Genomic DNA, 14,196 nt, shown 5'->3' on the forward strand with positions numbered 1-14,196 from the left:
GACTATAGACGAAGGGGTTTCCATACTCTACGGTGTCATCCACCAAAAGAAATGGTAGACCCTCGAGAATACCCGACCATCCAATTTAACGGCTATGATCAAGGCTAAATCATATCCTTTTGGTGATAATGCAAAGATGGTTAATCATGGACAAAAAGGAAAAAAATAAAATAAAATATATTGACCAAAATCTCAACTAAAATATCAGAATTATTGGTAAGATTGCGTTTGGTTTAAACATATTTTCTAAGTGGATTAATTCTCTTCCATATAATATATTTTTTAAACAACCATAACTAAGGAAAGACAATATAATTGGAAATGAATAAACAAACCAAAATTTTACATGTATTAATCATTTTGGGTTCTCAGAAAATTAGTGGAAAAACGTGAGAGAAATAAAATAAAGAAAAAATGTGGGAAAAAAAAAAAACAGATCCAAAATCAATAAATTATTTTTACATCTTTTTTCAAATTCATTTCATTTGTTTTATATTATCTAAACATTAAATAATTTTAAAATACATAATTTTTATTAATTTTTTTTTAATTCCTTAATATTTTTTAGGAATCAAATATAAAATAACTATTATTAGATATTTAATTTAAATATGTGTAATTATTTAAAATAAAATAAAAAAACAAAAAAGAAAATTATTCTATTCTAAACTAATATAGCACTTTTTAAAATATGATATATGCCAAATAAGTGAAATTATTAGAGTAATTAAGTAAAATATTATATGATAATTAGGATTAAGGGATTAATATGATCAATTTTCTTTGTTCCTTCATTTCTCTCACATACCCTTCCCCAAACAATCTTCCTAATCTTTATTGAAAGTTAAATAAGGTAAGATGAGACTCATATCTCACAAATCTCCCATCATTAGAAAATTTCTAATGGAATATCTCCATGATTTAATTCCAAATTCCCATTTTGAATTCTTGAGTTATTAAGAACCATTGCCAAACAATACCCACTAAGTATTGCCTACCCTTTGCTCTTTTTTTTTTTTTTAAAAAAAAAAGAAGAAGTGAAAATATAGAATTAAATAGAGTTAGATGGTGGGGGAAAAGATGCAAAGTCAAGAGGAGTGGAGAAGCCATCCAAAGTGGGATTAGTGAGTGTGGGCTTTTTGGAGGAAAGCAAAAGCTTTGTAAAGATGTTTTGACATGTTGATATTCTCCATTGGTAATTGGAGGTGGGCTTTACCTTTGAATGTTTATTATATTATATGGTGAAAAACATTTGACTTCAATTAAATTAGAGAATATTTTTCATTAAAGTCAAGGACATGAAGCACTTATGTATTTTCACAACATAGAATTTTCCACTCCACTTGTTGGGGGGTTTTGTCTTGTTTGGAAAGCTTCATTTTTAGAGGAATTGCCATTACCTTTCAATAAATAATAATAATAATAATAATAATAATAAAAGAAGGAAAATTCAATGTGCTTGACAAAAATTATTTGAAATTTAAATTAAATTTTAATTTTCCTTTTTCTTTCTTTGTCCATTTACTATGTAACTCCAAATTTGAACTTGAATTTCCAATATTGGAAAAATATAAATAATCGGGGAATGTGAAAAAATTAGAACATGTTTAATAACTGTTTTTTAGAACAATTCTCTGTTTTCTAAAAATAAGAAAACACATTTGGTAATAAAAAATTCTTTTATGTTTTCTATTTTTAAGAACAAAAAAATAGAATGTTTTTTTATAATATCTTTAAGTTTTTTCTATTATTTTCACTTGTTTTATAAAAGTTATTTTTAAAAAAATCATTTATACAAACATGTAGTATGATTAAAAATAAAACAATAAACATAAAAATTATTTTGAAAACATATTTAAAAATATTAAAAATATTTTAAATTTTTAAACAAATTTTTATTTTACATAAAATTAAAGAACAGTTTTCAAAAACTGTTCTTAAAAACTATAATTCAAAATAGTTTTTAAAAACAATTATCAAATATACCCTTAATTTATTGTCCTCTTTTATCGTAATTGCATCAGAAGTAAATATGAGAAGTTAGTAATTTTGCTTGAAATTATTTGGTATATGATTGTAGGTTTCTTACATTAACAACTGCATGTGGATCAATTATTGCAGGTTATATATTGAACTTATGAAGGTACAATCAATAATACAGTGTCACATGTGTTGGGACATATTATCATGTGTTTTAAGACAATTCTGTACTAATATGAGACTTGATGTATGTTACGTCTGGGCTCGTGTATGAATATGTTTCTACTCTCTCTCTCTTTCTCATTTCTCTTGATGTGATTTAAGACAATTCTGTACTAATATGAGACTTGATGTATGTTACCTGTGGGCTCTTGTGTATGAATCTCTCTCTCTCTCTCATGGGTTTTTACTAATTTAAATTTTAAGTTCAAAATACATTTAAACTTTTCAACCCAAATAAATATATTGAAAAATTAATTTAATCAAAGTCTCATAATGATAAATTACTTTAATATAATCCACAAAATATATATAATAATAAATATTTAAAAACTCTTAAAATATTGAAAAATTATAAATCACAAAAGAGATATCCGTTTGGTTTGATTTTTATCAATTATGAGATAAGGAAATTGAATTGATAAAATCGATTTTTGAAATTCTCAAACCCCATAAACTTTTTATTGATGTTGAAAATCGAATCGATTCAATCAATTTTGATTGGATTAGATTGGTTTGATCGGTTGTTCGGTTTTCAATTGCACCTTTACTTTGACCATTGATGTCAATTTTCAAGTATGGTAGATCTGAAGTGATTTCTCATAGTATGTCTTTTGGTAAAGGGAAAAGAGCAAAAATCTCCTCCAACATAATTATGGCTACATAATCTTTTATGTCACCTTGGCATAGTGCCCCAATGCTGTTAAATCTAGCCAAATCAAGAGTGACATGAGTTCAAAATACCTCTTACCACAGATAGGTAAAAGTAACGATGGCAACCACTGGATTCAAGATGCATCGGGCCTACTCCGTTCATATGCTCTTTATGAAAATCTATTTTTGTCGCATGTGTGAGACAAGTCAATACCCGAACCCTCTCACCCATTTATCTTCGTATAAAATCTGATCCATCAGGGGCAGATTTGGGCGAAATTCCCATTTTTTTAAAATTCATTTCCTGATTTTGTTGCCACTCTCCGATACCCAATCTTATCTCACTCTGCCATGTTCCTCTACCTCAAAACTCTCGTCACCTTACGACCTAACATAAATGGCCCTCGGCAATTAAGTAGCCTTACATAAACAAAGAAAAAAATATGTTTGGATGATGAGAAATTACGGATTTTTGAATTTATATTCTTGGAATGCACACTTGGTGTATGTTTTCTCTTTGGAAACGTTCTGTAAATTTGGGTCTATGGGTGGAACTACAAGATTTGGGCCTGCAGAATTCACAAGGAAATTTGCAAATTAAAGATGATGGTTCTACTAAATTTAGGTCCACTGATCAGTTCCACAATTTGGGCCAGCTCAATGTTGATTTTAGGTTGTTATGGGCCGGAAAAATTGGTGGCCCAGATCAAGTATGTGTTTGAAATCCTTGGCTCTGCCTTAATCACACTGGTTATGGCATTGGAGTCCTCATGAGTTTGGATAAGGCCAATGGCCCACGATCAGGCCCATCAATGCTGGGCCACTTGCACTGTGGGCTCAGGCCCATATGAAGCAAAGAATCACCCTAAAGCTGGCTCATTAGTGGGTCCAACACAGCCCATCTTAGCCCACCCATCACCAGTGATTTCACCTCACAGCCATGTCTGAATTCTCCCGACTAGTTCTTCATATGATGCAATGAAACTCGGTGTTTCTATAAAAGCATGGGGCCAGCCATTAATCCGACATAGTTTTAAAGCTGTGAGAGTCATGGGTCCAAAGAAATGTGTGGAATTTGGTCACCCAAGAATCACATGGACTACAATAGGGACATCTGCTCGAGACTTATAACCGATATGAATCATCTGATATATGTGCATACAAAAGTGAATCAAAACAACTATTTTGCACACCTAGAGATTGTAATTGAAGTAAAATTTCCATTTCTTGATAGAAAGTTGAGGACAACCCATCTGCATAGGAAAGTGAATTAGTACCCTCTTCTTACATGGGAAAATGATACTTTTGTTGAATGAATGCTCTCTCACCTGGTTGTGGGGTTTTGTAAGTAAAATATTGCCTGAGTAAAGCTGAAGACTGGACTAGTGTTCCACAACAAGTGTAAAGGCCTTGTTTGAATGCCTAGTCTGAGACCCATAGTTCAATAGCTTGTACACAGCTAGGAGATATGGATAAAGCTACTACCATGAGGTCCTGAGCTTCCCAAATCCAACAGTCCAAAAACTTTGAAAAGTTTTTCCAAAGTCCTGGTCAAGTTGTACACACAGATCAATTATTCATGGAAAGTTGTGGCCATAAAGTTGTTGTTTTCCTCTATCTATTGCTCTCAAATCATGGGTTAAAAGTAAAGCAAAGTAACAAGTGTTCTACTTTATATTTACAAAGTCAAAAAGATCCAAATTCCCAAAAGGCACTTCTCCACACAAACCATTCACACAAAGCCCTATTCTCAAACCCTCCCCCAAAGTCTCAACAGCAATGAAGATAGGGGTGAGAAAGTTTGATGACTCCCAAGGATGTGTAATATAATGCCATGTATTAATAGTAAATAACAAAGAAAGAGAAAACAAAAAAAAAAAACTGACATTTGCTTCCTAGATTCCTAGCCAGCTTTTTGGACATGAAGATTGAACAGTGATTCAAAATCAGAGGTGGGATCATCACAGCCCATTAATATCCATTTCATGGCTTGAAGAGCCATCCATGTCTGACCTTGTATGCTGACGTGCTTCAAACGTGTAAAGAAGAATGGAGAGATAAGAGAGAGAGTGATTGAGGCTATGGGTGTAGAGGCCTGGTGACTCTTCCCTTAGCTGTCTTTACAATCAACTGTTTTCTCTGCATAGTTTTGACGAGTACTCTTTCTGAGCTCCCATGAAAAAAGCAAAGTAAAGGGAAAGTGAGATGGGAAAGAAACACAGACAGACACCAAAAATCAGAACCCCATTTTATTACCTCTTGGGTTCATCAATAATTCCCTATAAAGTGTAGTTTAAGATAACATATGAAGAAATTCAACATCTTCTAATTGTGGGTTTACCCATTGAAGCTTGTGGGTAATTCACCTGCAAAATGCTCCTCAGAAACAACCCAATTAGAATCACACTATTGAACTCCATGAAAGGTGGGAGCTTTGGTGAAAGCCTTGGGAAGATTTCTACCTAATATTTTATGAGTAAACCATGGATGAGCCAAGCTAGGGTTTTAGATGAGAAGAAAATAAAGCCATGACCAGTGGTCTGCCTCGGACACGCACCCAACAATTTGAAAGCAGGTTTTACTGCCTTAACTCTACTGCTCAAATCTATGGTATACATGTATGTTACAGAAAATAAAAAGATCTAACATAAGACAAAACATCCCTATACAACATTATTGAACCCAAACCCTAATGCAATAATAGAATGAGAAAATCAAATTTGCAAAAATATTATTCAATCACAAACCCCAAAATCATTAATGCAGATCCTTCTAATCTTTACCCATGCAAAGCTTACAATTGGATGATGGATCAGAAACCTGGATCAGAATTCTAACAAAAAAGAAAAAAAAAATGCTTAGATGAAAGTGAAACAAAAGGGGACGGAGATTACAATGCTTCACAAACCTGCCCACCATAAAGATGAGAAAAGGTAAAGGATACATCCAAAAGATAAATCAGAGATGAGTTGAGTTCAAAATGAAAGACAAGACAATCGATATGATATTACAGGACTGTAACAAGCAATGACATTGCAGGGTAGTACTTCTCTGATGGGTATTCTAGCTTAGTGTAGATAGACATTTAAGATCCAGTGATTCTGAAATCAAAAGCCCAATCTGCACCATGAAGTAACCAGAAAGAAGAAGAAGAGGAGGAGGAGGAGGAGGAGGAGGAACGGTGAAAAACAAGAAGAGGAGGATGTGGTTTTGAGTTTAAAAAAGGTTGGGTTTCAAACCCAGATCTGAAAGTAGCAGAAACAGACAGATCAGATACTGAAAGCCATCATGAGCAACATCTGCCTAATGATGAACCAGAAAAGGGGCTATGACTGACAAAAACACCATGATGAGAAAAAGAAAAGAAAAATAAAAAGGAGTCATGATGAAATACTTTTATGCAGCTGATCAAGCAAATGTATAATAGTCAAAATCCTTCATCATTACACCAATCTGCACATCCCTAACAACCTTAATTTCTCTAAAACCTAAAACCCTACCATTGTAAACCCCCTCTTGCTCCCAAAAACCGCAGGAAAAAAATCACTTCACCATTACACCAGTCTCCTCCTCAGCAAGAACCAAATCAATTTGCCTGAAAATCAAAAACCCATTACTCAAAACCCCCAATAATTCCCAAAAATGGACAAAGGTAACAAACCCGTTAGCAACTGCACGTGGAACCCAAGATCAAGCCCGAGAAAAGCTCTCCATGGAAGCGATAATTGGGGGGAATGAAGCCTGGTCCGACGACACCAACACATGCTCAGTACAAATAAAAATACAATAATACATATATATAGGTGATATGGATCTAGAGAAACGGATCAAAGTTAAGGTAAGTGTCCTCGAGCCAGACAACATTCCCCTCAAAATAGAAGCTCCATGGCCTCCAATCTTCACCCCGTCAAAGCCTTAGCCTTTTGTGTGTTTCTCCCCAACTCTCTCCTCTCTTCTCCCTTTTATCCCCCCTAGACTCTCGCCTTTCTTCAAGGGGGATGAGGAGAGAGAATTATAGAGATAGAAAGAGAGATGTGTGTGTTGTGATCATGATGAAGAGAATGATTTGGGGGTTATAAGAAGAGTAAAAAAGAGTTGAAGGCCAACGTAAAACAAGAAGACAAAACCAATAGCCCCAGACCCAGACCCTACCATTTGGGTTCCAGAAATGACCACGACCCCATGCACCCTCTTTCTCTCTCTGAATCTCCACCCTCCATTCCGTGTACCCTCTGTATCCACTTGTACCATAAACCCAAAACCCACCGTTTTGGACCTTTGGATCAATAGGGTGTAGAGTGATCCAATGTTGCGGTGACACACCAGAACAGTGAAGGAATCAAAATAAAAAAAAGAAAAATTAAAGAAGCCCAAGAAATGAGTCAGAGGAGTGGTTGAGCTGGTGAGCTGCCCGATAATGGAAAACCTCATTTAATATTATTTTTCCATTTTTTAAACTTTTTAAATTTATTTATTTTCGAAATTTTAAAATCATATTTAATTTTTATTTTTTAATTTTTTTTCATGAAAAAAGGGGTCCTTCGTGTGTCGTGTCACTTTTAGGCTCGGCGATGAATTCGAGACGAGGACCGACAGATGGGATCAGGGGTCCACGCGCCCTCTTCTTTTTCTAGCTTTTTTTACCCCCTCACTTCCTCGGCGACTTTGTTCTTCCTCGGAACGACGTCGTTTCAAGGGCGGTGCAATTGTCAAAGCCCTTTGAATGTTGCTAAAAAGCCCAAAATTGATTATTGCTCCAAATATCAACCATATTCTAAGGAAAATGGTATGGCAACTATATGGACAATGACCCTAATATACATTGTCTTGGTGTCCAGAAAGAGACTGCCCACAACTGTCATACCTCAAGACAGGTGGCCGGGCTACTCATAATTCATAGATCCAAGTTTTTTATTTTGTCTTTGTTTTGGTAGGCCATTTTCAAGGGTCCCTTCCTTAAAAAATTGATTTGATATGTATATTATTGTCCCGTTATTTGATGACTTCAATTTTAAGTCAAACAAGTAGAGTTTAATATAGTATAATACAGTATTATAATCTTAAGTGATGTTTATTTTTTGATTTTTTTATTCAATTAATAAATTCACTTTATTTATGTTAGTTAATATCAATAAGACACTTTTAACTTAATAGAATAGGTTAAGTATTTTGATTTTTTCTATTCAGCTAAAAAACAAACATCGCCTTAATCTATAAAACATCGTAAAGAGTATCTCTGAGAACATGTTAGGGTTTTAACTTTTAACCCGATGATTGAGTTTGATTAAAGGTAATAACAGAGTCCGATGGTACTCATTGCACAAGTGGGAAAAATCCATGGATTGTTGGGTTGGTAGATATCAAGTGTGGAAGTTGTTCATGGTTTGATGGTCCAATGTGAAATCGTTGGCATGAGAAGTACTGCATGGGGACTGTTTGATTGCATAGAAAATGAAATTTTACTTTCAACCCTTTTGAAAGAGTGTGGCTGCTAGTAGTACTAGTGCATTCAGTCAATTTTTAACTTAAAAAAATACTATGGATTTTGCACATGTCAATTGCCTTTTCTTGTGTTTCTTTTCTTCCTATATTTCATTTCACATCATTTTGCCCAAAAGTCTATCAAAAAGGAAGAAGAAAGACAATCTTCAAAACCCTAAAAACCAATGGGAGCAAAAAGTAAAAACCAAAAGCAAAACCACAAAGACTTCCCCCCATGCAGGTGAAGGAAAAGAGAAGATTGTCAGCAATATTCACAGTTTGTTGATTTGCTTTAGAGTAGAACAAAGCCTACTGAAACCCTCCTTGTCCTCATCCTTCAACTTGCTAATAAAGTTCAAACCCTTACATCTGGCAATGATGAAAAAAAAAAACTATACAATTCATGTCATTCCTGGGCGTCTACTTCCCAAAATATTGATTTTGCTTTCTAAATTAAACCTACTGAAAACATTTTCTATGTGTTGAATACCATTTTGTATCTCTTTAGGGAACACAGATTTTGTAGGTTAAAAACCCTTTCATGGGAATAACTAAATAAGAGTGTGTTTGATCTTCAAAAATTAAAAACACTTTCTATGTTCACCCCAAACACACCCTAAATCTCCCCACAAAAGGGTTTGATGGGTGTGATAAAAAAAAATATGTCAACTCCATGAATGAATACAACCATGTAAAACGTCATTGTTATAGCTGCAACACACCTATATTTGTTGGGAGGAAAGCACTGAATGCAGAATGGTCTTTGACCCTAAAAAACTGGTGAATTTGGAGCTACATGTAGAGCTCTGTTGAACACAACTCACTGTATTTGCAGATGGGTGCCCGGAGAATGAGGCAGCCAAGCCCACCACCAGCACCCCACCATCACTCTCTCTCTCTCTCCATCTTACTGTACATCAGAGTGACAAACGGAGAGGACGATACGGGTGGCTCCAATTTCAACACTTCTTCACAGTCTTGAAACTTGTGCAGACACCCATTTACAAAAAAAATTAGAAAAGAAAAAGGCAGTGGGAAAGAAACAACACGTAAATGTCAAATCCTCCATCTCCCAAGCAGGTTGTCTACACTTTTTATCATAAAAATCTAACCATACAACCTTATAAAAATCACACCAATGACTCATACCCATGTTCAATTTTTTACACCCGCACCTGGGTTTTTGTTCACTCTACCCAAAAAGTATGGTCACGTGCTCCTCTTTCTCCATGAAAACCCTATGGAAAAGCAGGGTGTTAATAGGAGTGGTTGAAAAGGAGGAAAAGGTTAGGCAACTTTTGGAGGCTTAGCTTTTTGCCACCCAAGTCAATTTGGAGTGTCGTCGATCGAGATCAAAAGAAGATACTCTGCATAGAAAAACAAGGTTGATAAAAGGAAATTAGGAAAAAGGAAAGTTTTAAATTTCAACTCCTTTCCCCTCTGCAACCCACCTTTTTTCAATCCCCAATCTTCAATTCTTTCAAATTCCTAAATTTTTTCATCTCTGCTTGCTTTTCTCTTTCTCCCTTTTCAGAACCCATCTTCAGTACTTCAAAACTTGTAGTCTAATCGCCTTGTAATTGGTGAAAGTGGCAAGTACACACTCCCACCCTTCTCTGCTTTGTTTCCTTCCTTTTATCTCCTGCCCACTTCCACTGTGAGAGAAAATTCAGAATTTTTTCGATAAAACTCCATGGATTGCTTTTGAAGCTATCATCATTCATCCCATGTTTTTACTTTTTTCCTCTTCTCTTTCCTAATTTCCTTCACTCACAATTATGCCATGGTTTTAGTGGGATATATAAAATTTTCATTTTTTTCTTTCTTAATTTCTAAAAAATGGGCTCACTTAGTTTGATGTCGTGTTGGAATTGACTTTTGAAAAGTCGAAAATATTTTCTTGCAGACTTAAAAATAAGTTATATGTTGAATTTGTTGACTTTAACTTCCATAAAAAAGCAATAAAAAGTTAATGTAAATGAAGTCTCCACGATTTTATTAATATATTTATGACTTTAAAAAAGTTAAAGTTTTATAACAAAGAAGACTTCCAATATTACCATGAAATCCTTTCTCACTTATGTAATAATATTTAGGTTATTTGGTTTTTGAAAAGTACTAAAAAAATAAAGAAAAAAATATTAAAAAAATAGTTTTCTCGTATCACGTTTCATTATAAAAAATATAAAAAATAAAATAAAATAAATTAAAATTTATATATTTTAAAGTTATTTAATCTTTATATAATAAAATAAATTAAATGAATTTAAAAAATATTTAAAAATAATTTATTGATTTTGATTTTTTTTTTCTTCCATTTTTCTTTTCTTTTGTCTTTTATCTTAACTTTTCTCCAAAAGTAAAAAAAAAAACTATCTTTGAATTATTTGTCTTTAAAGTCCTATTTTGAGAGCTCTTGTGGTGGTTTAAGTAATTTAATAAAAGAGCTTTTGGTTAAAAGAAAAAGTTTTGAAGCAAAAATATTATTGTTTTTGGTAAAACTTATTTGATAAGTTATTTCATAAATAATTAAACTTTCAAAATACTAATATCAATTTTTAGAAAGCATAAATTTAATTTCAACTTTAACTTCTAGTTGAAGTAAAAACTCAATCTACTATTCAAATTAGGTTTCAATAATTTTATATTATATTTGGTTCTCATAAATTTTGAGAGAAAATGTATGGAGAAAAAATATAAATAAAAAAGTGAAGGAGAAAAAAAGTAAAAGAAAAAAAAAAGATTTAATGTAAATAAATTATTTTTATATATTCTTTAAACTTAGTTTACTAATTTTGTATAATTTTGTAATTAATTTAAATTATATTTAATTCTCTTTCTTATTTTCTATAGTAAAATTAAACATGATAAAATTATTTTTCTTAGAGAATAAACTTAATCTTACTAAGACAACTCATGGAAAGCAATATTATTTCAAAAATCCTTTTTTCTGCATTATGATAAGCACTCATATTTAATGAATCATAATTTTACTTTTAGCACTTTATTAAAGCCCAAAGCAAGAAGTTATCTTGAATGCGGTCTAAGGGTCTGTTTGACAACTAGTATATAAGAAACGTTTTTAGCCTAAAAAATATTTTTCTTTAGAAAAAAAACAAGTATTTGACAAAATTTAGAAAATACTTTTAAAATTTTTTTAAATCATTTATAATGTTGAAAAATCACTTATAGTGTTTTTTAAATATACATTTAAATAGTAATTCTCCTAAAAACACTTTGAGTGCGTTTAGTAATGATTTTAGGGAGTATTTCTAGATTTTCTAACATTTGAAAATTTTTATTTTTCAAGTATTAGAAATTTTAGAAACACTTCATAAAATCACTATCAAACACACTCTTTCTTAAAAAACACTTCGAGTAAAACATACTGTCAAACTCACTCTAGAACCGGAAATCTTCAAACATGGGCTTCTCCATGCCCATATTCTTCATCACACAACCCCGGTGGGCCTCCCCAACAACCCAAAACCCAAACACACAAAAAGTTGGCCCAACCAAGACAACAAAGCCCACGATCTATTTGGGCCCGTAAGAAGCTCCCCCAGAATGGCACCTGAACTGGACCAACAAAATCCAGCCCAAACCAACACATAATCACACCCACCCAGCGCGCACAATTCATACCAAATTCCGTATTAACCAAAATTTCCAAAAATTGAAAGTATTAAAAGCTGTTAAATCCGAAACATCTTATTCCCAGAAACAAGTTAACACCCACGGCACATAGTATTAAAATCAATCCTAATCTTATTTTCCAGAATACACCTCGGGATTGGTCCGACCGGATAAAATTATTCTCCATACGAAACAAATTCTAATTATAGTCCTGCCTAATACAGATAAAACCATGGGTCTTAATCACTCCAACCAAGTTGTATCAATTTCTCTCACATTTTCTTTTGGAAATTTCATAATTTTTCTTTGAATTGTTTTGTTGAATGGGAGAGTTTCTGCTTACAAGAATAGTATGAATGATGCCTTGAGATGTTGAATATGGATCTTCTATCTTCTAGAAATTTCTTTTGATTCAGTCAATACTAATGGAGACGTAATAAGTTAAAAGACAAATTTGTTTTAATTAGTTTAGTCATCTTGTCTTTTTGTAATTGGTTTTTTTTTTCTTTAGATTTTATAAATTTAAGTGATCTTTGTGGCTTTATTTTATTTTATTTTATTTTATTTGTAGTGTAGTCACCTCAAATGATTAAAAAAAAAAAAAAGAATTCTCTACTTGGAGTAAAAACAAAATTAAGTTAAAAAATAAAATCAAAATTTAAAAATATTTTTTAAAGTTATTTTCTCTTAATTAAAATTTATAAATTATTATACTTTTTTTTTTTTAATGAAATCATTATATTAATGCCGATCCTCATTTTTTTCTAATGTCAATAAAATGTTGTTTTGTAAACTAACTTAATAACTTAAAGTTATTTAATAATTTAATTTAAGTTATTAAATAAATTAAGCATATTTAGTAAAATAATTTATTAATATAATTTAGAGTAAAAAACCAAGTTTAAGTAAAAACAATTAACCTAAAGTTTTTTTTTTTATCTTCGTTTGCCTTAATTACATCAACGATTTTCTTTACAGTTCAACAACTTCCATTATTACTGGGCCTTTTTTATTTTATTTACAATTTATCGAGATAAATATATCAATTTGATGATTTATAATAAGTTTTAAGTGAATTTTATTAAATAATTTTAATATTTAAAGTAAGAATTAAGTAATAAGTTTTAAATAAAAAGTTTAAGTATAAATTAACTTAAAATCAACTTAAGTCATTAAATAATGAATACTAAAATTTACCAAACATTTAAAAAAAAAAAACTTAATTTATTTTATATTATTTTTATCTAAACTTTCTTTCTTTTTTGAAAAATAAAGTTTAGTTATTAAATTTTATTTAGTTTTAAACTTTCACTCAAGTCACTAATCATATTAAAAAAGTTTTATCATTTTATTTAAAAAAAATTAATAAAACAAAATTACTCTTTGAAAATGATTGAAAAAAAACTTTGTTATTGAATTTCTTGTTCTATTACATTGAGTAGCAACTTTCTTGACTAAAAGCATGCATGAATAGAATACAAAAAGACAAAAAAGATAGGTAATCAGGGAAGAATGGATGGATTTTAAGCAAGAAATCAATTTTTTTTTTTTACCATTTTAATTTTTTTTTTCAACTTTTATTTTAGAGAAAAGTAAGTTTTGACTCATTAATTTTAAAAAATTTAGAAAAATGAACCTCAATTTTTATAAATTAGTTTTATCTTCATCAATTTAAAAATATTTTAAAATTATGCATTTTTTTTACAAGTCAAATAATTATTTCTTAAAATGACCTTTTACTTATCATGTTAATAACACTCATTCACAATTTTTTTTTATAAATTAATAAAATAAGAAATTTTAAATTTTAAAATATAATTAAAACTACAATAAAAACCTTAAAAAATAAAAATGTAAAAATAAAATATTAACTTTCATTTAACTGAAACACAATAGTAGAAAATACCGATTCGAGAAAGAATTGGAAATTCAATGAGAGTTAATATTTTATTTTTAAAATTTTTAAGTTTTTTTTTTATTTTAATTGTATTTAATTTTAATTTTTTTGGATTTAATTGTATTTGATTTTTAATTGTAATTTCAATTTTTACAATTTCTTATTTTATTATTGATGTCAATTAACAAAAATTTTATTCAATTTTATTAAAAAAAAATGAGAAGATGAGTGAGTTTATATAATATTAGATATAAAATCCTTATTAATTAGAGAATTAGAAAGATTTTATTTATCATTTAAAGATCTTGGAGATTTTTTTTCAAAATAAT

General features: G+C 30.9%; 1 long non-coding RNA gene and 1 other non-coding gene across 2 annotated transcripts; both read right to left on the reverse strand.

The window, feature by feature from the left end:
* Positions 1-4,499: 4,499 nt before the first annotated feature.
* Positions 4,500-7,218, reverse strand: LOC132255205 (uncharacterized). The gene is made up of 2 exons (XR_009467858.1): positions 5,110-7,218; positions 4,500-5,018 (listed from the first exon to the last, which is right to left on the reverse strand). It is a non-coding gene; the product is annotated as an uncharacterized LOC132255205 (long non-coding RNA).
* MIR166C (microRNA MIR166c) lies at positions 6,572-6,731 on the reverse strand. Its single transcript, NR_127755.1, has one exon. It is a non-coding gene; the product is annotated as a microRNA MIR166c (primary transcript).
* Positions 7,219-14,196: the final 6,978 nt, after the last annotated feature.

Source organism: Vitis vinifera, chromosome 15 (genome assembly GCF_030704535.1).
Source record: "Vitis vinifera cultivar Pinot Noir 40024 chromosome 15, ASM3070453v1".
Taxonomy (NCBI): Eukaryota; Viridiplantae; Streptophyta; class Magnoliopsida; order Vitales; family Vitaceae; genus Vitis; species Vitis vinifera.